This window comes from Lycorma delicatula, chromosome 9 (genome assembly GCF_047948215.1).
Source record: "Lycorma delicatula isolate Av1 chromosome 9, ASM4794821v1, whole genome shotgun sequence".
In the NCBI taxonomy this organism is placed as follows: Eukaryota; Metazoa; Arthropoda; class Insecta; order Hemiptera; family Fulgoridae; genus Lycorma; species Lycorma delicatula.
Window position 1 is genome coordinate 106,001,344 of NC_134463.1, and position 26,645 is coordinate 106,027,988.

At 30.0% G+C, this 26,645-nt stretch overlaps 1 protein-coding gene and 1 long non-coding RNA gene across 2 annotated transcripts in view; one reads left to right on the forward strand and one right to left on the reverse strand.

Moving 5' to 3' along the window:
• The window catches only part of LOC142330726 (synaptic vesicle glycoprotein 2C-like), an 87,772-nt gene extending 78,141 nt beyond the window's left edge, over positions 1 to 9,631 (reverse strand). Inside the window, exon 1 of the mRNA XM_075376172.1 lies at positions 9,476 to 9,631. The gene's annotated coding sequence lies outside the window, so the exon portion shown is untranslated. The remainder of the gene's footprint in view (positions 1 to 9,475) is intronic.
• Positions 9,632 to 24,229: 14,598 nt separating this feature from the next.
• Positions 24,230 to 26,645, forward strand: part of LOC142329704 (uncharacterized) — a 71,297-nt gene continuing 68,881 nt past the window's right edge. The window contains exon 1 of the long non-coding RNA XR_012757569.1: positions 24,230 to 24,399. This is a non-coding gene — a long non-coding RNA (uncharacterized LOC142329704). The remainder of the gene's footprint in view (positions 24,400 to 26,645) is intronic.

Genomic DNA, 26,645 nt, shown 5'->3' on the forward strand with positions numbered 1-26,645 from the left:
TTTTAGCACAAGCGGCAGTGTAATTATAAAAAGAGTTTTAGACTATATATATATATATATATATATATCTTACAGTTCTATACTTGTTCATCAATAATTTTATGTATATACAAAACTCTTGACCGAACAAATACAAAAAAAAATTTCAATAAAAAATCCTTTTTTCAGGCTTACTACGGAATATAGAATGAGAAACGAAATAGTTTCCTCTCTTCACAAAAGATGGATATATATTTTAAATATCGATATACCTATTCAAAATGTTCATTATGATCGCCAAATGGATTGTCTAATTATTAAACATCATTACCTTCATAGAAAATAATACTTAATTAGTAAAATACTTAATAATAAAATACTCTTAATTAGTAATATTATAGCGTAGAAGATATTTTACTTACATCACAGTCATTAGAAGAATAGAAATGATATCCAAAACAATAAATTAATATACGAGTTTTGAGCCGATTACTATTTTCTTTCGTAGTAAATTTACAAAACTTTTCTCAATATTTTTTTATTGTTAGATAAATTTTTAAGCGTAACTCTGGAATGAAATAAGGTTAGCCGACCGACCGGTATTTGTATTCCATGACTTAGATATCTAATTTTCAAATCACTACAAATGCAGCGGTAAACTGCCAAAGTACAATGAAATCCGCAGTTCTATATAATAACATAATCTTCCCCAAAAATCAAAGCATTCCCGAACATTTTTCTACGAAAGGCCGTCGCTGTCGTCTACTGTTCCTCTCCTTTCTGTACCGCATATACTAATAAAAAACCAGTGCAGATTGTAAATTTTAATAACGATGAATGAGAGATCATTTTACGAGTATTTTTGCGCGACTAACTACCGGGTGATTGAAAAAGGACTTAACAAGTTTTAAAAGACACAAAAATTTATTTAACTTACTCATTCGGTCGAGGTCTCATTCACCGAAAACACATCGACGTTGTTACTTTGGTTCGATAACTCGGTTTAGATTTTATATCTCTTAATCCATATTTCTAATTTTTTCTGCATTCTGTATGAACGTGCAATTTTTGTTGAAAAGAACGGTCATTTATACTTTAAAAAATAACAGTATCCACTTTTACCAAAACAGATAACAGAGCTGTTTTCGTTTACAACTCGATACTATATTTACGAGAAAGGGCGGCCTTATTATGTTATCGTTTTAATAAATCGCCAATCGTTTGAAAAATCTTCCAACCGATTTATTTAAAATCACTATTTATCTGCTCCCGTTCAAAGTGTACTAAAAGATGCGCTCAAAATAATTTTTAATACCGAAATTGTGAATCATTTTGTAGTAATCTTTTATATTTAATGTATACACTTTAACATTATTTCACGCATTTGTATTTAAACAATTAATTTGGATGTGAAACATCGATTTTTTACAGAATTTTCGAAGAAAAATAAGTTTTTTACTTTCGGTTACATGATGAGAGCCAGGTGGGGGGTTCAAATTGAAGTTTCTTTACGTTTTCAGATATCAGGAAATTTAATCAAAAAAATAGCACAAGAAAATAAACGTTAGACAAGTTACAAGACAGGAATGTACAGAGATATTCACGAAAAATATCACAAACTTTCCGGACTAGTGCCAACGCTACAGGCACAAAATAGACAAAAACTCAGCTTGCTGGTCTCAAATTAAGAAAAATATATTTCTATAATATTGAATTAAAAGAAAAGCATTCAATATAATTCTAGCATTCCACATATCAGTTGCCTGTTTAATACAGAGTGATTCACCAAGTATATAACAAACCTTTAGGACGTGAAATACAGATGAAAATAAAGAAGAAAATTTGTGCAAATATAGGTTCAGAAACGGCTTCGTTAACAAATGTCGGGTGGGGAAAGATTTCGCCCTGATTTCTGTGCCTTCCATCAAATTAAGCTATACTGTATTACTGGGATCCAAATTAAGGAGGAAATTTAGTGGATTTATATGAAATCTGACCTGAAAAATTGAAAAAAAGGTAGGTCTTATAACTATATTTTTAGTAGTTTTTGAGAAATCTGTGGTAAAAAACAAAAGATTGGAGTTGAAAAAAACATTATTTTACGTTTGGTGTAAAATAACGTTGTTAAATCGGTGATAAAAACATTAAGGTTTTAAACAAAATTTGTAGAGAATTTGATTCCGAGTAAAACAGTATGAATAATTTGCACAGAAACAAAAGAATTTCGAAGTTTAAAAAAAAGAAAAACTTCAAAATGTGACAGATTTTATTAGGTATTAAACGAAACAAAACTACAAAACAAAATAGTTAAATATTTTAGAAAAATAAAGAAAACTATCAATAAAACAATGAATTAGTCATTTTTAAAGCTAATTAAAAATTAATTTTATTTAAATTTATTTGAAATATTTTATTTAGCGATACTGATTCCAACGATTAAGGTTTTGCATTTGATTAGCGGAAAATATTTATTGCTGTTTTTAAATAACATTTCGTTTCGTTTAATGCGTAATTAAAATCTGCCGCATTTTGAAATATTTTGTTTTAAATAAACTTCAGAATTTTTACATTTATATTTATAGTTTCACTGAAGTTACACAAAATTCTGTAGGAGTTTTATTTAAATCTTTTACGTGTTTATTAGCCATTTAACAAAGTTATTTTTCGCCAAATATAAAATATGTTTTTTTCGACCACAGTTTTTCTATTTTACCTCATTTTTATCGAAAATTACAAAAAATAGAGTTTTGGGAATTATTTTTAAAAACTTTTCAAGGTCAAATTTGATATAAAACAGCAAAATTTAACCCTTAATTTAAGCTTGAGGAATTACAGTCTGGCATAATTTTACCGAAGAGGCAGAGATCAGAGCGAAATCTTTTGCCAGCCGACACTCGCTAACGAAGAGTTTACGAACCTATGTTTATAAGAACTTTCTTCTTTATTTTCCCCAGTAGAACTTGTGCTAAAAGTTTGTTACTCTTTTCGTAAATAACCCTTTATAAAAAAAAGCAAAGAAAAAACAGAAATTTGTAAAGATTTTATCTAATTATCCCGTGTGTGTGCTGTGAGTCTCAAAATAAATAACGCTATGGCAGTCCAAGTAATCCCAAATATTTAAAAGCTTATCTCCTTCAACAATACAAATATCATTTCTGATATGCAGCTTTAAGTCATCTACATTAACCGGAAGAGGAGAATTTTCAGTCTTTATAAAACCCCATAAAAAATAATCGCAAGGCGTTATGCGTGGACTTATCGGATCAACGCCACGTTTTCGTCAGTCGCTCGACCAAACCCATCTCTTAGAATATATTTCAACATAATTTCTAACCACTTTGTCCCGGTGAAGCGATCTCCATCTCGTACAAGAATTAAGTTCTCAATGTCTTCATCAACTTGAGCCGTTAACCGTTTACTTATCATAAATGACGATTTTTATTTTCATTTTCGCAGGAAGCATAAAGCATTTTCATTTTACGCAAATCGCTTATAAAATGCACATTATCTCTAGGGTTTTCTGTCCCCAAATTCGAGCGTCGTGTCTATTGAACTTTATAATATGAATAGTACACTCGTTAACAAAAATTAGCGATTACAAAAATTAATTTCTTCGTGAACAGGTCTTTTCATGTACACATAAACCGTCACGTAAAGCTATATCATCGTCGCATCTCTTTAAAACTATATATATTCATTTTTTGACTGGATATTTAAATCCATATAAATGTTAAATAATTTTTATTTTTATGTATTATTATGTAGATTACAGGTAAAGAATCTTATAAGTCCATCTTTTGTTTTTTCTTTCATTTTATTTATGGAATTCATTGCCATGTAATGGTAAAACAATAGAGGGATAAAACTTTGTGCGTTAGAATATAATTATTTCAACAAACAGTACGAGTGTTAGAAATTATCATACTGTTCGAGGCCTATTAGGGAGTTAAAAGTAACTGAAGACCACCCAGAACTGATATACAGAAATTCATACAGTAGACCTTGGTTTAAAGCTCCAGTACTTCCATCACCCCACAGATATGAACTATTAGCAAAACGAGGTAGGCAAAAAAAATGAATTTTCAGCGGAAGAAATTCAAAAAACCAAAAGAAGAAAACGAAAAAATTCTGGTAGAAACTGCTAGTTCCAGAAATTTACCTAGAGAAACATATGAAGGAGAACAATTGCAACCTGGCTGCCTTATGTAAGCTAGACTATGAAATGAAGGTAAAATTATTTTACTATTTGTAGCATAAGTAACAATGTAAACCGTTTCTTTTAAAATAAATTTCCTTACAACTGATAAATAGTGGCAGCAATCTTTCAATCTTTGGTTTCTTCATTAGGTGACATACCTATTTCAAAACCAAAGTATGATGACCGCCAAGTCATGAAGATGTTCTGTGGACTGAAAGCTCAAGAATTTTTCAATATTCTGCTTCATGTTTAAAGTTATTTTATTTTTATTTTACTTTTTTAATAATATTTAATTGAATATGATAATAAAGCTCATCAATTTTTTCTATAAAACTGCATTTATATTATTTTTCCTGGTGTTTTCCAGCATAATGCACGAAAAGAACCTTAAAAGTTTACGACTTATGTTGTTCCTCAGTAAAGTTTGAGGTTAGGCCATAAGTTTTTTTTTTCAAGTATCATACTGAAACAGTGTGTATTTCTGCATTAAGAGATATTAAAAAAATAATTAAAACTTAATCAATATTAAATAATTTTAATTGACACTATTCATGCAAGTAATAATCGGCAATTTTTTTATTAAGTGGTTCATAACACATATATGACTTGATTTTTATACGATAAAAACTATAATTTAATAACAAAAATTAGATTATCCAAAAACTCTAAATTAAAGAAATACAGTAAAAAAAAATCAACTACAATATTAAAGAATTAAATGGTACAGATCTAAAAAAAAAAATTATTTATTTTTTCATAAAGAATCTCAATAAAAAACAAAAACTAATAATAACTGAGGTTTTTTCAGAAGGTAAAGATTATGTTTGTTATAATGCGGGATGGTAATCAAACATGCAATATTTGGTCTTTCAGTACAATATTAAATTTTTCACCTGGATTGTATTTCATTAAGGTGTTCAGAAATGACTGAAACAGGCACTTATTTTTTTATTTTTAAAATTGATAAAACATCTTTACCAACCAGTCACTAAAAAATTAAAAAGTAATTTATTCATTTCTATAAAAGTTATTAACTATGAAAATGTATATGTATTCAACAAAGAGACGGCCGATTTGTCTACAAAGAAAAAAACAAAGGTTGAACAGCCTTTCTTATAAAAACCATTATCATTTTTACATCGACTATTCTAAACGTATCAGATACAGATGAGCCATTTAATTTTTTCTCTTTTCGCATTTATTTTCCCTTTCCCAGTCTCACAGTGATTGAATATGAAAACGGTTTTTACACTGGAGTCTAAAACATTTCCAGTAAAAAATCACAGAAATGATATTGTCTCGTTTGTCTCCTTTTTTGCTTTAGATTCATTGTACATATAGATCGCTAAAACTTCTCTTTTTACCGAATAAAAAACTGATTAAATACCCACAATTTTCGGCTATAAAATATTTCTACAACCGGTAGAACGGGCAAACGAAGATTCTGTATATGGAAAGTTTTAGTGTGAAACCTTTGATATTAGAGGATGGCGCGGGGGTCGCACTTTCACAAATCGGTTAATTTAATATTTACGGGTCATAAGTTACAGTAGCTGGTTGTGGTTGGAAAAGAACATATTAAGGCGATAGTATATTGTGTAAATATACTGATGGAAATGTCTGCCAAGGTATCTGCCAAACTGATCACTGTTGTGTTATCAATTTTAGAGGGTCTAAAAGATGACCTCCAGTAAATCAACCTATGGCTAGGAATGGAGAGGGTGGTGTGGTGACTGGGATTGTCGGGTGTCTTCTCCTTTGAGGTTCAGAATGTTGAAAGTACATAACATTGGCAATGTAGCATTTCAACAATTGTACTATTAATTACGTAAGATGTCTTCTAAGTAAAATAAAGTATACTGCGCACTACGGTTTATTAATAGTTTTTCATTAAGAGGTTGACAACATCAATTACCAATCTGCTTTTTTATTGTTAAATCTATTATAAATGATTTTATATGAAATAAATTATGATTATATGCATACTTTAGACTAAAAATGTTTGTCGAATAAAAAAACTGCCCTGGTTCTATTACACTAATATTAATTTGTTGGTTCAAACACTAATAAATAAAAACATTTTTAAATTTATCTGATGTCCTATAATATAGTCGATGAATCTTTAACACCTTTACCATCATTCTTGTTTTTATATTAACTGATGTAGTTGTATAATTTTTAGAAGCAGCAAGAGAATTGATAATCAGGAAGTTGATCAAAATTAGGGAAGCTATTAAACAAATTCCACTCTATAGGCAAATCTTGAGTGAACTGAACAGAACTATAATCTGGTGATATTTGAAAAGATGATTCTTCTTTGGTTATTTATAGATGTTACTAATATTTTATTAATGTCATCGAAGAATTGGTGTAAGCTTTCTTCCAATATTTCTGATATGCCTCAATTATTACAAAACAATTTTGTCTTGTTATAAATGTTACAACTGGAAATTATATTAAGAAATCTTTCGATAGCATTTACAATTAGCATTTTTTTACAATAGCATAGCTTTCAATTGTATCATAGTTTCCAATAACAGCAAATGTTATAGCATTAAGAAACTGTTTACATTCATCAAACTGCAACCGGACATATTCAGTAATTAATTCTAATACAACTACTCCAAATAGTTTAAGTTGATTGACGTAGTCACTCAAACTTTGGATTTTAAACCGATCAAAATATTGGGCAATAGTTTTATTAATAATTCCAATTTGTTTATTGTTAATGGTTTGTTTATTTATCCTGTTGACAAATCCATTTGAGTATTAACATTAAAAAATGTAGTACCAATGATTAATATATAAATCCAACCTAATGTTTCTACTATATTATTTTTGTAATTCAACTTATGAAAAGCTACTATTATCAGGAGTACTATTATAATTTTCCCATTAAAATTCTGTATAATTAATTTCATGAGATTTTTATATCATAAATAACTGAAACTTTCTTTTGTTTTTTTAATTAAATATGATTTAATCAAATTAGGTGAAGTAAAGTTAGGTAGGTGAAGAAAGTATTATTTAAATATGTTTTACATGATTTTTAAAATAATTTGTAATTTCTTATTGTTTAAATTAGTCTAAAACTATTAGGGAATGACTTAAGACTAAAACTGTAACAAAACATCACTAAATTTCAATTACCACTTACAACAGCATTTTGAAAGTTATTAGTTAAAAAGAAAATTGTTCTAGTGATTTCCTGACACAATGTCAAAAAGCCGTTCATACAAAAAGAAGGAATAAAAGCAAAAAAAAAAAAATGGAAGCGGCTTATCATTTTAAAGAAACAGTTACAATAAAACATCATTATCCAAAAAAGCAAAATTAAGACACTAAAAAGCAAATAGCTTTGCCTGAAGTCTTATGCAGTTCGGAAAGCCTACAGAATTTCTTAGGAAAAATCTAGTAAAAGTAAAAAATTACTTTATGAAAAGTACAAAATAAGCTAGTTCAAAGATATTGGAAAAGATCTAAAATTATTAAATATTTCTGATGAAATAATTTTTGACAAATAAAATTAGTAGATGAATCTAAATTTTCAATGAAACAGAAAAGGAAAGAGTGGATGAACCTAACAAGGAAAGAATGAAAGAATTTTAGAAAAGAAAGAAGTCAGGACAGGATGCGTAATCTTTAGGAGGTCCAATCACAAGCAGAAAAATAAGAAAAGAAAAAGATTTTCATGAAGAAAACTATTTAGTAATAGAAGATAATTATACTGATGGAAATGTTTAAATAGACATTCTGATTTTAAAATAGCTAGCAACTATATCAATGTGCAGTTTCAATTACGATGTGTTATTTTGGTGGGGGGGAGAGAATACTTGCTTTTATTACATTTAAATATGTATGTGATATAAACATTACATATTTATATGAATGTATAGGCTGCTTTTAATTACATACATACACTCACAAAATTTATTGTGTTCAAAATGCACATGCATAGGCACACACACACACACACAATAAAAATATATTACATATGTTCATAAATTATAACAAACTTTAAATAACTTTTCATAAACCATATCTCTACCCACATTTGGGATAATTGAAAAAAAATTAATGAAAAGAAAAAGGGCTACCTTTCACAGATAGTTTCAATAGTAGCTTATAAACATAAGAAGTGGTGGTTTCATACCACAGAAATAGATTACACTGTAGGCCACTTTAAAAAAAAAAATGGCTAGCAATTTTGGTTAGAATTTCTGTAGCCTGATGTTTTATGGCCATTTTTTTAATTATTTTTTTAATGCTCTTTAAAATGAGACATTATAACCTTACCCTTCCCATTAAAGTTTTTTGATTAAATCCTAGGCCCCTTGGGTGCTTCAAGGCGTGATGGTCTTATTCTGAATTGTTTTGAGGAAAAGCAATAACTAAATCTTATTTTTCTATGTTTAAGGAGTAAAAATTTATTTAATAGTTATACTTGTATACACTAAATAAATGTGTTTATAGTTGTATATAATAATTTGTCATTTTAGAAGTTTTGAACAAATTAATTTTTATTATTATTATTATAACGACACAGCAACTTGACAATTTGTTCAGCAAGATAATTGAATAAGTAAAAATATCTATTTGAACGAACATTAAGTAGCCACAGACCCGGCGGCTTGTGACTTAATAAAAGACAAAAAGTGTAACAAAGGAATTATAGTGTAAAAAAAAAACAAATTTATAATAGAATAAGTTACATTATGTTGTAATATTTAGTTGTGGAAGCAATGCGTGTGGTATCATTGTAATGGAACATCTTGACAAATAAAGGTTATTTGTAAAAAAACAATATATAAAAAACACACAGACACAGAGAGAAGAGAGAAAGAGAGATTTTTTAACTCTATTTTAGTCCTTGTGGAATACAACATAAAAGAAATTATAATATCACGTCATCTTTATTTTCTAATTAATTTTTTTTTGTAAAGTTTGTATAAAAGCAAGTTAATCGGTGGGATCTGCTTTTGTAAAAAAAAAACAACATGGATATAAAATTAAATAATTTAAACAAACGATAAAAGAAAATTTTTTTTTGGAAGTCTCACTTTAAATTAGGTTTAAGAAAGGTGTTTCGGATATGAAATAAAATTTCACTGTTTAATATGATTAAAGCGTTAAATAATTTTACCTCAGTTATTTTATCATTACAATACAGAACGAGTTAGTTAAACTTCTATTCAATATTATCGATAAATTATTATTTAAAAACCAAATAAATTAAAACTGAAATAATAAAAAAGAAAAAGTCAAAACAACTAATAATAATTTTAAAATAATCCTTACCGTGTTTTATGAAACGGCTGCACTAATATATTTTTAATATTTATCGTTTCATACGTTATTTTAAATTATGAACTAACAAATATACTAACCAAACAATGCCGCGTATTAACCGACGCGACTGGACCGCATGTGTACTCTTTTTCTCTGTGCGACGCGCGTACAGCTATTAAAGACTGCAGAGCTATTCAACAATAACAACGCATTCTGGGTACAACTGTACGACAGCCACATAGCAAGTTGTTGTCAAGAAGGTTTAGACGTTACGTATTTTTTTTCTTAACTTAATGTTACTGATTCGTAATGACTCATATCGTTTCATTATTGAAATTTTGTTAAATACTTATAAATGCTTGTTTTAATTTAATACTTTTAATTCTTGTTTTAAAAGTCTTAATATTAAAAATTAAAATATTCAACGATAAATTTTAATGTACATTTCATCATAAAATTTAAACATTCTCCAAAGTCAATTAAAGTTTGTCAGGAAAAATCGATCAAGAATAAATATTATTAATCGTTGTGCGACTTATAAAATAACATATAAATTAAATATAAATAATTATTTATTTAAATCATAAATTTTGAACAAATTTATTTTTATTTTTTTTTTTTTATTGTAACGACACAGCAACTTAACAATTTGTTCAGCAAGATAATTGAACAATAAGTAAAAATATCTATTTGAACTAACATTAAGTAGCCACAGACCCAGCGGCTTGTGACTTAATAATGAAATAGAAGAGCAAACAATCGACCATAAAATAGGGCCAGACCATAAAATCACCTAATTGAAATAAGGCAAACCAAGAATATTGTTCCTCGGTAATCTTGAAAAATCACACCGATCGTGTTATCTAATAAACTGACCGCCAAATAATTCGGGTGACGATCTAAACGATTTTGATACCGTACGCTGATATGAGAGATTTCCTGCCGAACGATTTGCAACTTAAGAACTATTGTTTATGTACCAGTGTATATTGAGAATTTTCCGCAGCGTTTTTGTCTGGTAGCGTTCAAGTATATCAATACTGGAATTACAATTCCAGTAAAAAACAAAAATAAATTTAAAATGTGAAATCCGTTGTCATAAAATAAAATGTTTTGATTAAAGAATATAATTGTTACAAATCGTTTTTAATGTTAAATAAATTTGATTTTGGTTTCTACGGTAATTTGACTAACATAAAAAATGTACAAGGATATGTTGAGCATTTTCGGCAGTGTTTTTGTCCGGTAGCGTTCAAGTTCGTCAATACCGGAATCGCATGCCGTACCCCACAATTCAAGCCCGTAAGTCCAAACAGGCTTCATCCAAACGGATTTATAAATCGATACTTTACTTTCTGTTGAAAGCAGAGATCTACGTGTTATCAGCCAGAACATGTATTTAAACTTCAGATCCAACCGTTTCCGTTTAGATGTGATACGCTAAGCTTTAGTAAGTCGTCGATCAAGTTGAAAACCCAAATATTTACGGTCTTGAGATCTCGGAATCGGAACATCGATGATAAAAACAGGACAGTGTTCTTTACGAAGGGTGAACATGACGTGCTTTGATTTTGTTTTGTTTATTTCTATTTACCAACATGTAAGCCAGAATTCGAGAAGAGAAATATAATCTTGAATAAAACGAGACGCAAAAATAAATACGTTTAATTATCTGTCTTTAATGTAAAACAGAGTGGTCTCGACCTTTCATCCGGAGGTCCCGGATTTGAATCCCGGTCAGGCATGGCATTTTCACACACGCTACAAATCATTCATTTCACCTAACGGTAGATCCGACGGTTAAACAAAAAAAAAAAAAAAAAATGTAAAACAGAGAAGACAAGAATCGTAATTTCAATTTCATCTGAACCTTTCCAAAGAATACTTTTTTTTTTGGTTGTGGGCGAAAAACGCCTGGGCGTTATCATCGCCCGGGAGATATTAGTAAAAGGGTAAAATAACTCCGAAATAATAAACTATACAAGGTGTAAACATAATAGTATTAATCATATAATAAAAATTTACTAAAACAAGCCAAGAAGGCAAAATAAAACTCAAAACCAATACTACAGACAAAGTTGATAAAATATAACAGTTAAAATAATAGATTAAAGAAAGTATATAAAACTTACCTAACTCCGATGGGTTGTGCAAAAATCCCCTCCCCGGATAGTAAAATTAAATATATAGAACCAAAAACCAAATTGAAAATAAAGGTTAAAATTAAAAAAAAAAAACTGGGATAAACTTAGACCTCTTTTAAGAAAAAATTAATTAGCGGTTAAAACGTAAAATAGTTAATTTAATAAATTTCCGATCGTTTATTTTGAATAAATCTTTATCGTTTTTTTTTTTTTTATAACTGACGTATTTAGAATAAAAAAAAATATTTTATATTCTAAATATCTTTTGCCGATCTCCGTAGCGGTGCGGTACGGTTACAAGCTTTCACTCGGAAGTCCCAGGTTTGAATCGAATCCCGGTCGGGCACAGTATTTCTCATACTCTACAATATTCCGTTTTCATAGGACAAAACGATCAAAGCTGTCGGTGCCCGTCTTCTCAAAAAAGAAAAATTATATATATAACCGTAATAATTTTTTATTTTGTATTTACTCGCCTATATTTTTATTTAAAAATTCGTTTTAGATATTCAGAAAAAGGTTTTCACAAAGTCGTGTGACTGAAACAGAGTTTTGGCGTTAACAGTCGGATCGATTTTGATATTTTTTATATTTTTATACAATATTTTGGCGTTTTTGACGCGAAACATCTTTAAAATCACACCGAAACATACGGGTACCAGAACAGAAATTTGTAGCGTAACGAAAAGGTCAATATCGTCCTGCCTTAATAACTCCCTAACTATTAGTCTCGTGCGGTGTTATTTTATAACTTACACGGTCAGCTCGCCGATACGACTTTGAGTTTGCGTTACTGGCGAGCGGGTTGGCGGGAAGGAGGTACACGGTGTAGCTCACGATTTAGATGTGATAGCGCGGTGATTCGTGTGTCTGCGTTTAGAGTTTCTCGAGATAGATCGATTTATGTAATAATAAGTGTATTTTGGACAATATTAACGTGTAAAAAGTACAAAAATTCAATATTTCAGCCTCAGCCCGCGTAAAAGCCAATCGGAAATATAAATTACGCATATCGTCGGAAAGTGAAGGTTATGGGCCGCGCACAGGTACCGCAGTGTCCGCTACTGAGAAAGCGAAACAGTTTCGGGAACGCCGCAAAGCCGACACGGCGCGCTCAGTGAACGACACCGACGGCGCGAGCACCTCTACCGCTGCTTATTATACCTTATGCCTCTTACTTTTCATATCACAGACCGATGTTGAACAAAATTGTCGTCGAATATTAATCGAAATAAATATCGTGTAACATTTAGCGTATGTTTCATGTTAAAATTAAATTTAGTACGCAATCGATGTCTCCTCGTTTTTGTTTCGATCCGATATACTAAAAACGACTCGCTGACACACAGACCGACTAATTTATCTGTAGAGTCGGCCAAACGAAGGGACTAAAATTTTCCATCGGAGTCTTTCAGTTTTATTCAAAAGATACGACGGTGGCTCTCCCCTCTCCCATTGGTTGGAGGAACTTCATCCAAGGTCTGTAATGGGTGTGTCCAACGATGGCACGGGGGACCCTCAAGGGTGGACTGTGGGCACGAGGCCATCGGGTAAGCGCAATGCATGCCTGTAGTCAAGTAGGTTGGACCGGGAAGAGCAGCCTCCCTGCAGAGGGGCTTTTGGCCCTCCCGAACAGGCGGTCAGATTGTTCTTATGGCGCCGGGAGGACCCTGAAGGATTACGTCCTACGGGACTTTTATAGGGGGGGAGTCAACTGCCACGGCATCCTGAGGCGACTGATATGCTGCTTAACGGCGGTTCTGGTCGCCCCGAGCGTGCTTAAATAAATAAATAAACGAGACAGGTAGAATCAGATAATGGTACTGTAAAGACTTGTTTCTTCCATTTACGTTCTTTGAGATATTATCTCAAATTTTAAGATCGAGGCTCTTTACATCCCATAAGTGTTGTTTGTTTATTATTTTTAGATAAACGTTACGTGTACTTTGTGCTTTTAAATAAAAATGTAAGGGCCCTTTACACAGTTACATATGATGTCCCTGACGGTGACGCTAACCTCTTTTTAAGAATGTGACAAGGGCAACGACCTTAGCAGTTGATGCCCGTAAAAAAAAAAATAATAGTAATAATAACAAAAACTTACAAATTAGAAGCAAACTTATCAGTCTACCTAAAAAGAACTTTTCTTCGTTATCAGTTATTAGAATACTATCTCTGGCAGTTTTAACAAACAATGAAATTAATAATTGCCATTAATAGTAACAGATGATGAATCCACGGATTAAAAAAGCTTTTTTTTATTAACTCATGTCTGCATTGTGGTTGCTTTTTATTTTTTGTTGTTTACGGTGATAATATGTAATTCAAAATTTGTACCACTATGTATGTCACTTTTGAAACAATCTGTGAAAAAATCAAGTTACTGTCATTTTGAATACATTGTTATAGCATGAAGTTTTTATTTTACGATAAAATTTTTGTTTTTAACGCCTTTAAAAGGATGTGTTCAACTGCCATTCTTTCCATTTAATTTTTGATTTGCATTCTCCCGTGGTTGCTAGGTGTAATATTAAATTGCTGAATTTCACTTTTCTTGGTGATGTTATTTAAAGTTCCCTTACCTTATTAACATTCCTGATATATATTACAGCATGCAAATGACTTTTTTTGTTCATTTCCAGATATGAACTCATGTTAGGAACATATTTTTATCTTATCAGTACAAATTCTATAAGATAAAAATAAAATATTTTATATATATATATATATATATATATATATATATATATATATATATATATATATATATATACACACACACACACTTAAATAACATGTTTGGAATATTTATATCAGTAATTCTCTGTTCTCACAAACTTCATACAGCTTACAATAGCATTTGAAATAAGGTAATTTTTAATTTTCCCGTTGGCTGCACTCACATGTCTTAATAAAAAAAATATTAAAAGTTTTCTGGTTTACTTACAACACTATCAAACCTGTTTTTTTTTGTTTTTTTATACCATCTATGTACAGTGAAAAATGTCAGCAACTGAACGGCGCACATATCAAATTCTGTATTTTACTCTAAAGAAAAAAAAATCACCGTCAGGAACATTAAGACCGCTTGAACAAGCATATGTGAATCGGTAATGAAGAAAACAGCAGATTACAATCTCTGTAAGTATTTAAGAGATGGTTGAACTATCGCTTAAATTACATTTGTAGCAGATATTCCAATCTACCACGAAAATACTGAGCGTGTCAAAATGTTGTTTGAAATGATAGAAAAAACCGTCAAGGAAATAAAATCCGTAGTCTGAAGTTATCCCAGCGTTCTACATAACGGTCTGAACTCGCATCATATTTGTCAACACGTCATTCCAAAAATGTTATCTGCAAATTAGAAGTAAGTTGTTGAAGGCTTTTTTGATCGGCAGGATATCGTTCAATACAAATACATTCCTGAATTTGAAGGGAACAATACCGACAAGGAAATCTACTTCATTATGCTTTTTTGATTGCAGTAGAGAGTTAGAAAGAATTTAACTTGAAGAATAGGAAATAAAGGATTGTTTTATATTGCACGATAACGCAACAGTACATATCCACGCTCGTCATAATACCTGGCACGAGACTACGTACGAACTGTGGAGCATCCATCGTAGTTTTTTGACTTGGCACCTGCTTATTTTTTATTTGTTTCCTCGCTTAAAAATGTTCTGAAGAAGAAAGATATGAAAATGCCGATGACATGATGGCTGATGCGATGAAAAATGCGGGTGCATCTGAAAACGGATTCTAGAAATGTTTCCAAGTTTATAAAAACCGGCAAGAGGGTGCAGTAACAGAAGGAAACCGCTTTGAAAAAATGTATTATATAACTTAATTACTTGTGTTTTATGTTAATCTTTCTTTTTTACCTTTTTATTCTGACAATTGTCTGGTGTTTTTAATATTATAATAGTTTAAGTCGCTTCATTTGATAGAGCGGTAAATATGTTTGAAAAATAGAAAAATATATATACATAGTTATTAAAGATTTCACGGCAATCTATCGGGAGATGATTCTATAGACAATATAAAAAAATTCGTATAAACATAGGTCAGAAAACAGGTTGTAAGCAACTTTTGGCTCGCAAAATATTTAGTCCAGCTTTCTCCTTTCTCTATGAAATTAAACAGAACTAAAATTCTTGGGTATAAATCAAGGGATAAATTTGATGCTTATTATAGTTTTTGATGTAAAAAAATAAAATAAAAATGGTCCCAGACCTATCTCTCACTTAGGTTTTAAAAAAACACAAAATGTTTTGTTGGAAAATACACTTTTTTAGGTTTGGAATAAAGTAACTTTGTTATTTATCGATAAACAAAACAAAATTCTACTTAACTTTGTAGAGAATTTAATTGTGAGAAAAATGATATAAATAAAAATGAAAACAAATAAGACATTTTTTATTATTTTTGGATAATATAAAAGATTTAAACTAAAGAAAATTTAAGTTTCCCAAATAAAAAATATATAATCAGATCTCTAAAAAAATAGACTCAATAACTGTGCGACTTTTAAAATTATGATGATTAGTTAATCATCAATTAGTGTAAAGATTACACTAATAAATAACATAATAGAATAAGGAGTAAGGCAGTGTATAAACGCATACAGTAATAACTATTAGGCCATTACATATGGAAAAATGAAATTTTTATGAATGCTACAATTCATAACAATCTATTTTTTGATATGAGGCCACCATACTCAAACCCCCGTGGTTGGGACACTAAAAAGTTTAAATGGAAAGGGTAAGATTACACGTCATTTTTAAAAAAACATAGTAAAACATTTCAAAATACAAAAGATACTGATAAATCGTATTTTATCTTTTATAAAACAGACAGACTGAAAATATTTGCAGGCGCTTACAAATAATCTATATTTAACTTATTTTGAATTTTCAGAACCGTTAAAATCAAATATAAGGTAATGAGGCTGTCGACACTTTTAATCGTATAAAGAATACAATTAAAAGACGGTATTCATAAAAGCACGGAGGAAAACATTGATACCTGGATAAGTTTCTAATTAAAATCATTCTCTCAAATTTTAATTAAAATATTGGTAAAAGAACTGTTCAGATCACGTCAGTGGTTGTTGAGTTCGGATAATCTGCACACGCGCGTGCCCACACACACATGACACATGTATATATATATATATATATATATATATATATGGTTAGTTACCGATTTAACAAAGTTATTAGGAAGAAATATGGCCGGTTTAAGTACATTAGGAAAGAATGATATGAAGACTATAAAAAAAAAAAAAAAAAACTGTAACTGGAAGAGAGACATAAAAGCAATGTATCTATCTCTTTTTATAGTAGACAGCTGTCCAGTGTAATATTAAAAAAAGTCAAGGTTAAAAGTTTTCGTATCTCACGTACATGTGTCATACGTTTTAATATATATATATATATATATATATATATATATATATATGTATATATAATATATCTGTATAGAGAAAGAGAGAGAGAGAGAGAGAAGTGAGAGCGCTGTTTCTCGACATAAAGGATTTATTACATATAACTAAGAAATCTGTTCTCTTATTTTATTTCGTCCCTTTCGATGAAATTATGTCTATGCGATCTAATTGTGTGTCATTCTGCTTCAATACAAACACACGCACGCGCGTAAGCAAAGCAAATAAAATGTTTAGACAGCAGAGTTTAAAGGAAAGGACTATTATAATAATTTTAATACTATACGAATATAATTTTATAAATGTGTCTTGATTAAATGTTTTTAAAAATATTTTCCTCTAAACGGTAGTTACCGGAGGCTAAACAGGAAAAAAGAAAAAAAGAAATTCATAATTTAAGTGCCTGTAAAAGTTACTGAATTCCCTTTTTGCTAATCAACAGCAAAAATAACTTTAAAATTAACGATACGTTTAACTGAACTGAGATATATATATTAAAGAAAAATATTGGCTCGACTCAAATATTCAAATATATATCTGAAATGTAATATTATTTTAGTAGCTAGCCACCATCCCGTACTTTTTTCTCGTATTTCTTGACTCCGAAGTTAAAAGTATTCAAATTTACTTTTTTTTCTTCGATGTTAGTATTTTCACGGACGTATCTGCTTCGTCAGAATATTTTATAAGTATTACTGTTTCTTTAAAAGATTCATCATGTTCAAATTTTATTTGTATGCGTAGAGAACTTGAAAAATTTGGAATAGTTTCTTAGTAATTATGTGTGGGGTGTTGATCTCAAGATTTATCGCCGTTCAAATTTCCTGATAAAGTAAAATGTTAGGTAAGATTCAGATTCCCGAATTCAAATTTTTAATGCGTTCAGAACGACGTTAAAGTTATTCAAGAACTCAAAAACCGATTTAAACTTAATATATTTCTCAAAGCTTGCATTTGATTTTGAGCCGAGCGTACGCGTTGCATTTCAAGTCTTTGAGAACGTTCTTGCGTAGATTTTACGTTGCCTGCGATTTTAAATTTTAGTAGCCCTACAAGTTTTTTTCTATTTGTGACGTAGGCCGTTATTGAAAGTCGAATCTATGCCGATTACGGGTATGGCTTACCCTGATATAAATTTTTAGTTCGGGAACTAAAAATATTCAGTCTTACTCTGTACAGTCGTAAATTTGTAAACGGTCACAGTCGTCATTTCCTATAATTTTATTTTAAAATAATTTATTTTTACCTATATTATGATATCGATATAAAATAATATTTTATAGACGATGAATTAAATTTAGTAAAAAACATAATTGTTTTCTGACGAAGTCGATATTAACATAGACAACGACATTTTTATTTATAAGCTTTTTTATTTTACGATTTACATAGTAGTGAGATAGATGAGATTTTAACTGCGGTTAACTTTCCAGGTGTCATAAGAAAGTTAAGGTAAAATTTTTTTATGAACGGTTCAGTAATTTTGCGGTTATCGGGAACCAACGAAAAAAATGCCGTCAATATAATAGAATTGTGGTTAATTTTTTTTTCTTTTATTTATATTTTTCAACAGTAAAGAATTTTAATTTTTTGCTATTTATTTAAAAATTTCCTTGATATTTTACTTCAAAGTAGGTAATTATTTTTTCCTAATGTGTCGGAATATATATATATATATATATATATATATATATATATATATATATATATATATATATTATTTCATTTTCAACATTCCTGTAAATGATTCTAAAAACGGTTTATTTGTTATATCGTTTTTTTTTTTTATAATTTTTGCCTTCAAATTATATTTTATAAACATTACATATAATTTAAATATATTAGAATTAAGATTCATTATTAATTATTTTACCGGTTTTTTAATTATTATTATTATTTTTTTAGTTTTAAAATCGATTTTATAATTAGTTAAATGTATTTTATTTGAAAAATGTATTCACGTCGGTATAAATTGAATGTAAAATATTCAGTGGAATATAAAAATTTGTAAATTAATTATGAGCACAGGTCAGTTCATTTTTTATCGGCTACTGAAATAACAAATATGCAGCTCTCTATTATATTTATAATTAGATCATACGTACGGTGCTGCGGGACGTATTCGCCGAACTCCAGAACCGATTCAGTGGCGCCAAAAGGAGCAAAAACGTTCATGTCGACACAAGTCTTATATTGCCTTGTTTGCCTTCTGGACGCCACTCTGTGATTTTCAACAAAAAATTTATTTTTCAGGAGCGGGTAAACCTGCATTAATTAAATTTAGAAAACTTAATTTTTTATTCTAAAAAATAAAATATTCTGAAAACGTCACGTCAAAAATTCCAAAACGGAGGCTATTTTAATTATTTATTCTTCAATGTCTGTAATTATTTGTTTGATAAAATGTTTAATTATTAAAAGATTTATTAAGGATTTTATTTTGAACAAAATGATACCCCATTTTTAAAACTCCGTTGACAAACAATCGAGTTATTGCAAACAAGTAACCCGATATACGTACACATTTGCACCGAAATTTCATAACCGAATTTGGACAGCATGAGAGAGACTCTTCCAAAGTTATATTTTTTGTGCGGTTTCGGGGGAAAAGGTGTACGGTCAATATTTTTTTCTTAGAGAACACTTTTGTGGGAACAACGTGTCTCGATACGCTTGAAAACCGACTTTTCCCTCTACTAGAGGTCGATTCGGATAAGTTATAACGGAAGGGGGAACATGTAGCGTGGTAAGTGCCACAACACGAAAAGTCTGAGTCTGAGGACTGCAGGTAAAGGCTTTGGCCTACGGACTAAAAGCTAAATAGTTATGAAATTTCAAAATCGGATGATCTTTTAGAAACACGCATATTATTTAACAGAAACTGTACTTACGTAAGAAGATATTAGAGTTATAGAAGCATCTTATGTAAAGTTATGTTTGGAGTATGCGTAAGTACGGATGAAACACCGAGACTAAGAAAAAAAAAGAGGCTTAGGAGATTTCAAATGTGAAATTGAAGAAAAAGACAAATTAACAACGAATCTGAAATCTTTAGATCTGCTGTCTGATGAAATAAGATAACAAAATGCGTCTCAAACTTGACTTCCGTAACAGAAAGATAATGAATATCTCAGCTTTTCGTTTGGAAAGTACTGAATTCAAATTCCGGTCAGGATCGATTTTTTTTTTTCGTATAAAATTTCAATCGTTTATTTTCACGCTTATATAGCTAATTAATTTATCGACTAAAAAAATAATAAAATCTTGAAAGTAGAATCGAGAGTAGTATCGACGTGGTAAATTCACCAGAATAATAAGTACAAAACAAATAGCGCAATAATCTTCTTATCGACATAGGTAACAAATTTTTCAAAATTTGGGAGATATAGGAGACGGGTCTTTTAGTTTAATGAAATATAATCGAAAAAATAATCGGTCACGATTTATTTAATGTAGAAATGAATTTACAAATAATCTACATAGATAATCTATATTATTTAATCTATAGTATTTAATTTCCGATGAAATATAGCATCTTTCATCAGAAATTCCAGTACCTCTGTTTTGTCGCGCTTCATTTCATACAGAAGAAATTTATAAATTGAAATCGCTAGAAATTAACTTGAAGTTTGCAATTAGTTATCATTTTTTATTTTAGCTAGTATTTAACGAAGAATTCGCTAATTAACTAAATTACATTAAAGCGGTTGTTTTTGAGAAAAAAATTACAGCATAATTTAGCATAACACCGATTATGTAAAATCAAAGAGTGCGCCTAAGAAGTTCTGTTCCTATCCCGATGTAATTAAGTATAAAGTTGTTTTCGTCTAGACGGTAAAATTATTTCAGACGGTGACAGGACAACAGACCTGTATTAAATCTACAAATATTTTGCACTGATAATGCATTATACAATTAATATCGATAAAAAAATAACTCTTATAATACCGGATAAATCAAAGAAAATAGAGGTAAAACTTTAATTAGAGCGACAAATAAAATAAAATTGGATGCGGTGAGTCTATATTAGTTCTTAGAAATATTAAATATCTGCATCGATGATCAGTAGATTAAATAAAATTCAAAAAATAAACAGCTAAAAGGCATTGAGCGCATATTACACAACGATGAAAAAAACGAATTAAAAAATCATTGAAAACGGAATATTATTTTTTTCTGTAAAAGAGAATATTTTAATTAAATTAACGGGGAAAAAGATTTAACTAGATCTTATTAAGAACAACAGCAGAAAAATAATTAACTCCTTTCTTGTACTCCAAAGAACAAGTAAACTGTTCTATAGCCCGATTCGATAAAATACAGGTAATTTTGTTTTTTTTTCTTTAGAATAAGTGACTACCGAATAGTATGATGTTAAATAAAAATACAAGGATAAATTAGAATTGATCGTACAACGGTAAAGATGTTTGTTACTTACGAGCGCAAAATAAAGAGCACACGGGATACATTTGTTTCTTGAAAGCCTTTCATTTTGATGAAAAAGGAATGAAATAAATTTTAATTGATACATTTAGGTGATTTTTCTTACTCGTCAGATTATTTTTTTGAAAAATCTGCGAAGAGGGTGAAAATTAACGATAACATTTTGAGGCAGATTATTAATAGGCGGTTAAGAAAATTCTGCGAAGAGGGTTAAAATTAACGATAACATTTTGAGGCAGATTATTAATAGGCGGTTAAGAAAAGCAAAAGAACTAAGGGGGTTTCCTACGTTCTATAATTTGGAGTAGGGACTACATTTATATGGATGTTATAACAGAGAAATAAAGAATATCTGATGTCAGTAATGTGTGACCGTAATCGGTTTTAAGTAATTCCTTTATTATCGTAATAGCTATGACGACTTAACAATAAGTCATAAATCTTCGGTAGAGGGACGGCCGAGAAGGTTAATCTTAACACAAATTTTGAGTTAGGAGTTTACCTCCTTTATAACTAATTACCTAAAAGGAGGAGAAAATACACCTCGTATTGTTTGCTTTCATAAGACTATATTTACATTAAATATATTTCCTAGATAGGCTTGACGTTAAGATTAATTATAATTTTTACGTTCGTAGAACCAGACATGGACACTAACATCACAACGCAGTGATGTTTACTAACCCACCGAATCGGTCTAGTGGTGAACGCGTCTTCCTAAATCAGCCGATTTGGAAGTCGAGAGTTCCAGCGTTCAAGTCCTAGTAAAATCAGTTACTTTTATACGGATTTGAATACTAGATCGTGGATACCGGTGTTCTTTGGCGGTTGAATTTCAATTAACCACGCATCTCAGGAACGGTCGAATTGAGACTGTACAAATACCTCATTTACAGATACATATCTCTCTGAAGTAATACCTGGACGATAATTCCCGGAGGCTAAACAGGAAAAAGAAAGAAAAAGATGGGTTACCCGGAAATGTTCGCTATTTATAACGAATCCTACGATTAGCCGTAGGATGTTGAAATTTTAGATTAGGACTGTTATAACATTAATTGTGGACCACACTTTTCGATTGCGATCGAAATTAAAATAAAATTTTAATTTATGAAATGTTTGGATCTTAAAGGGAAGGCTCATCGATTCCAATCAAACTTCATACGTTTTTTTTATTTTAATTTTTTATTTATTTTTTTAACTTTCATTTTTTTAGTTTAAATATATTGCTTTAATAATTATTAACCCATTATTTACAAAAAAAAAATTACAATAATAAATACAATAAATCACAATTCAATAATAATAATATATATGTATATATATATATATATATATATATATATATATATATATGAAAAAAATCAGAAGTTATTAGTGAAATAAAATTTAATGGAATTTTAAAAACGGGTATATCTAATAGATTTGGTGAAGTATCTGATTATTTAATATTAATTGAAAATTATAATTTATAATCGTATTATATTTGGATTTTCTACTTTAATTTCTGTTTAATTTTATTTACATTAATTAAAGTTAATTACAGACTGACTGAAAAATAGACCCTCATAAGAACAACAACATATACACTGAGACATGCATGCCCGATCTTTAATAAGGTGCAAAAAATTTGTATCTTTTAGTTCATTACTCTTCTGATATTGTCGCACAATATTCTTGCCAAGTCGGAGCTGATCGTCATTTCGTTTATTTGTTTTTTGTTGGCGATCGTTTAATCGCTCTTTGATTTCATATAATTCGTTATATTATACTTAAAAATTTACGGGCGATGTACTGTGTATAGATATTTTGAAATAAAATTAATAGAAAAATGAAGAACGGCAAAGTTAAGATCGTCCAAGCTGAAACGATAATCGACAGAAAAATATCATTGTCGGCCATAATGATGTACCGCAACGAAAACTAACAGAAAATTTTGAAGAAATGAAGCTTCAGTACATCGGTAACAAACACGCGGATGAAAAATCGCTCGATCAGGAGAGAGAGTTAATAGATACTAGGTCGATAAGGGGAAAAGCACAGATCAGGAATATTCTAACATCAGGGTATGGAGTAGGGAAAATTAGTAATCTCAGTTAGTTTTTAAAATTTCAAAATACGATTTTGAGTTCTAAAAATTCAAAAAATAAACGATATATGGGATGTATCTTATTTAGAAAAAGTAGGGCTAAGAGAGTAGGATAATCGACTGTATGAATAATATGTAACTGATATTTTATGCGACTGGAATAGTATCAACAAAAATTAGAATAAGGAAAAACAAGTTTTTTTTTTGTCTTCAGTCATTTGACTGGTTTGATGCAGCTCTCCAACATTCCCTATCTAGTCTAGTGCTAACAAAAAGTAATGGAAATATTTATGCTCATTTGAAATAATATCTATCGAGAAATAAATTGTGAAGATTTTATTATTTAATCTAGCGATACAAATAAGAATTGTAAATATGTTTCTTTAGATGTTAATGAAAATTTAATTAAACGGATATAACAGAGATGCAGTATTTTTTGTCAAGTGTACCGCAAAAGGAAAAAATAAAAATTATTAGATTTTGTGGTCAAGGACACACGTCGCCAGCAGTTTTGTCGATTTCGCAATACCGGCTAGAATTTGTCAACAAATGTGAACTTACCAACGAATTACACACGCAAGATTATTGTTAATAATAATAATGGGTGGGGAAGACGATGTTACCAATCTATCGAGCATTTGTGTTCGTGAGGCGAGTACGTAAGCTTTGGTTATGCAGTGTAAATGTTTTGTTATCGATAAATCATTGCGGTAAGCTCTTTACAAGATTTAAGTTATCTAAATATTTTATTTAATTCTGACTTACTGTTCGCGGCTGTTTCTGTGTTGTCGGAATGTAATAAAAAAAGGTAAAATTAGATTTTATTATTTTTGTATTTGCAAATATAATGTGTGTTCGATGCAGAGTGTAATATTTTCAGTTTAGTCTTCTGTTCTTGTAGCGTAAATGTTATTTACCGTATTGTTTTCCTTTATTATAGTTGACGCGTAAACTCTTCTTGCGATTCTGGTATATAATTATAAATTTAACAAACTTTAAATAGCGTTTATGCGATGTATTATGTTTTTCTTTTATCTTTCGTAACCGCTACCCGATCAGATCCTCTCAGAACATTAGGAAACGATAACGAAAAGACGAAAATAGGAACGTATCTCATCGACCCCAATAATAGTAAAATTTTATATAGAAATAAGCCACTTACTTTACGCAAGAAAGGGTTGCAGGAATCCGGATTTTTAGACGTTAGTGAATTAAATTTTTATAAGGCTCGTATTTATGTATTGTATTGTAATCAGCAGCTCCCGGGTATTTTTGGGGGAAGGAGGAGTTAGTATTTAGCATATGCAAGCGTTTTCCTGGAATAGTAGTAATTCTAAAAGATATTACGTTAAAGTTTTTTATTTTTATGAAATCTATCTTTATCTTGTGCACTCACTACATAGCAATAGTTGAGATGCGCAGAGCAGCATGGCGCATCACGTGTCCCCTCTGCACCAATAGCAACAGAGACGGGAAGCGCAGCTGGCCTGGCAGCATATACACACACACACACACACACACACGCGCACACTCAAAGGCGAAGAAGCATCCAAACATAAATGTCTACCAGCAAAGTTAATATTAAAATTAAAAACCGTAAAATTCTACAATAAATCACAGAATCGTGATCAAATCACTTGTAAAATTGATCAAATCACTTGAAAATGTTCACAAAAATATACTCTATGCCCTAATACTAATCGAGTAAATATTTAATTAATAAATATTTAATAAAAAACAGAAAACTGAGGGACGCGAAAACACGTGGTTTTAATACGGCCCTCTTACCTAAAATATATCCTTCTTTACACGTGAAAAAGATATTGTTTTAAACGGTTAATTACTTAAGAGTTAAGAACTACATGAAGTCAATAAACGAACCCGTAATTTAAATGCTAATGTTAATCGGAAAAACAAATAAAATAAATTCGTGTGATGTAAAGATTATTAAATATATAATCAAGTTTTTAATTTAACTCTTAACTGGGCCCGCAAAGGTAGTCTTACCCACGAGTGCGTGGGGTCGCTTTCTTTCATTAATTTTATTGGGGGCTATAACTCTGGAACCGATGAAAACAAGTACCGCTTACGATATATCGCAGAAAACCTCTCGATCAGAGCTTATTACTTCAGTTAAGAAAAAGTTCAAAATCTAATTTTTTTAAATTTTGGCTTTTTTGGACGCTTTTGGTTCATCCGATTGTAATCAAAAGGGGAGGTGCACAACTAGATGTGTTACAACTGTTTTAAATCCAAAATTCCAACATTCTACGGCCAATCGTTTTTGAGCTACGCGAGGTAATTACGTACGCACATACATATGTACAGACGTCACGCAAAAACAAGTGAAAATGGATATTTCCGTTGAAATCTGAAAACCGAAATTATTCGCGATTACAATACTTCCTTTTACGTAAAAATAAAAGTTGTAAATTATAAGTAAAAAATAACTAAAACACTTTAAGGAATATATCTTATCGATCCTAATAACGGTAAAATTATATAAATAAATAACCCACAGTATGCGATAAAAGTCGCGGGCATCCAAAATTATATAATGAACTAAGTTTTGATTAGTCTCGACGCACAGAATTTTATATAAGTTTAAAAACAATAGATTTAGATAAAATTAATTTGTCACCTGTTAAAAAGAAAAAAAAAATTATTACTAGTGAAATATCTATTAGAATTTTGTTATCACTTGTAATTTTAGTAATCGTTAATTGTGTAATGTAATGTAGAATATTTAAATAAAGATCACTCGCTACCAGAAGAACGTTTATTATTATTTTTTAAAAAATGTATTTTCAACGGAAAATGTTAACACACTTAAAAAGCGCGTAACATTTTTTTATAATAAATAATAGAATCCGTATTTATAATTTTTCAGATTTTTCTTTCAGCGGTAAATCTATTGGTTCTCTGATGTGTGTAATTTTCACGCGAATAAATAACAACAGACTTCGATTTTTCAAAAGGGGTGAAGGAAGGTAAAAAAAAAAAAATAAAATTGCCCCTGCCTCCGGTTAATTTACTAAAAAATAATAAATTTAA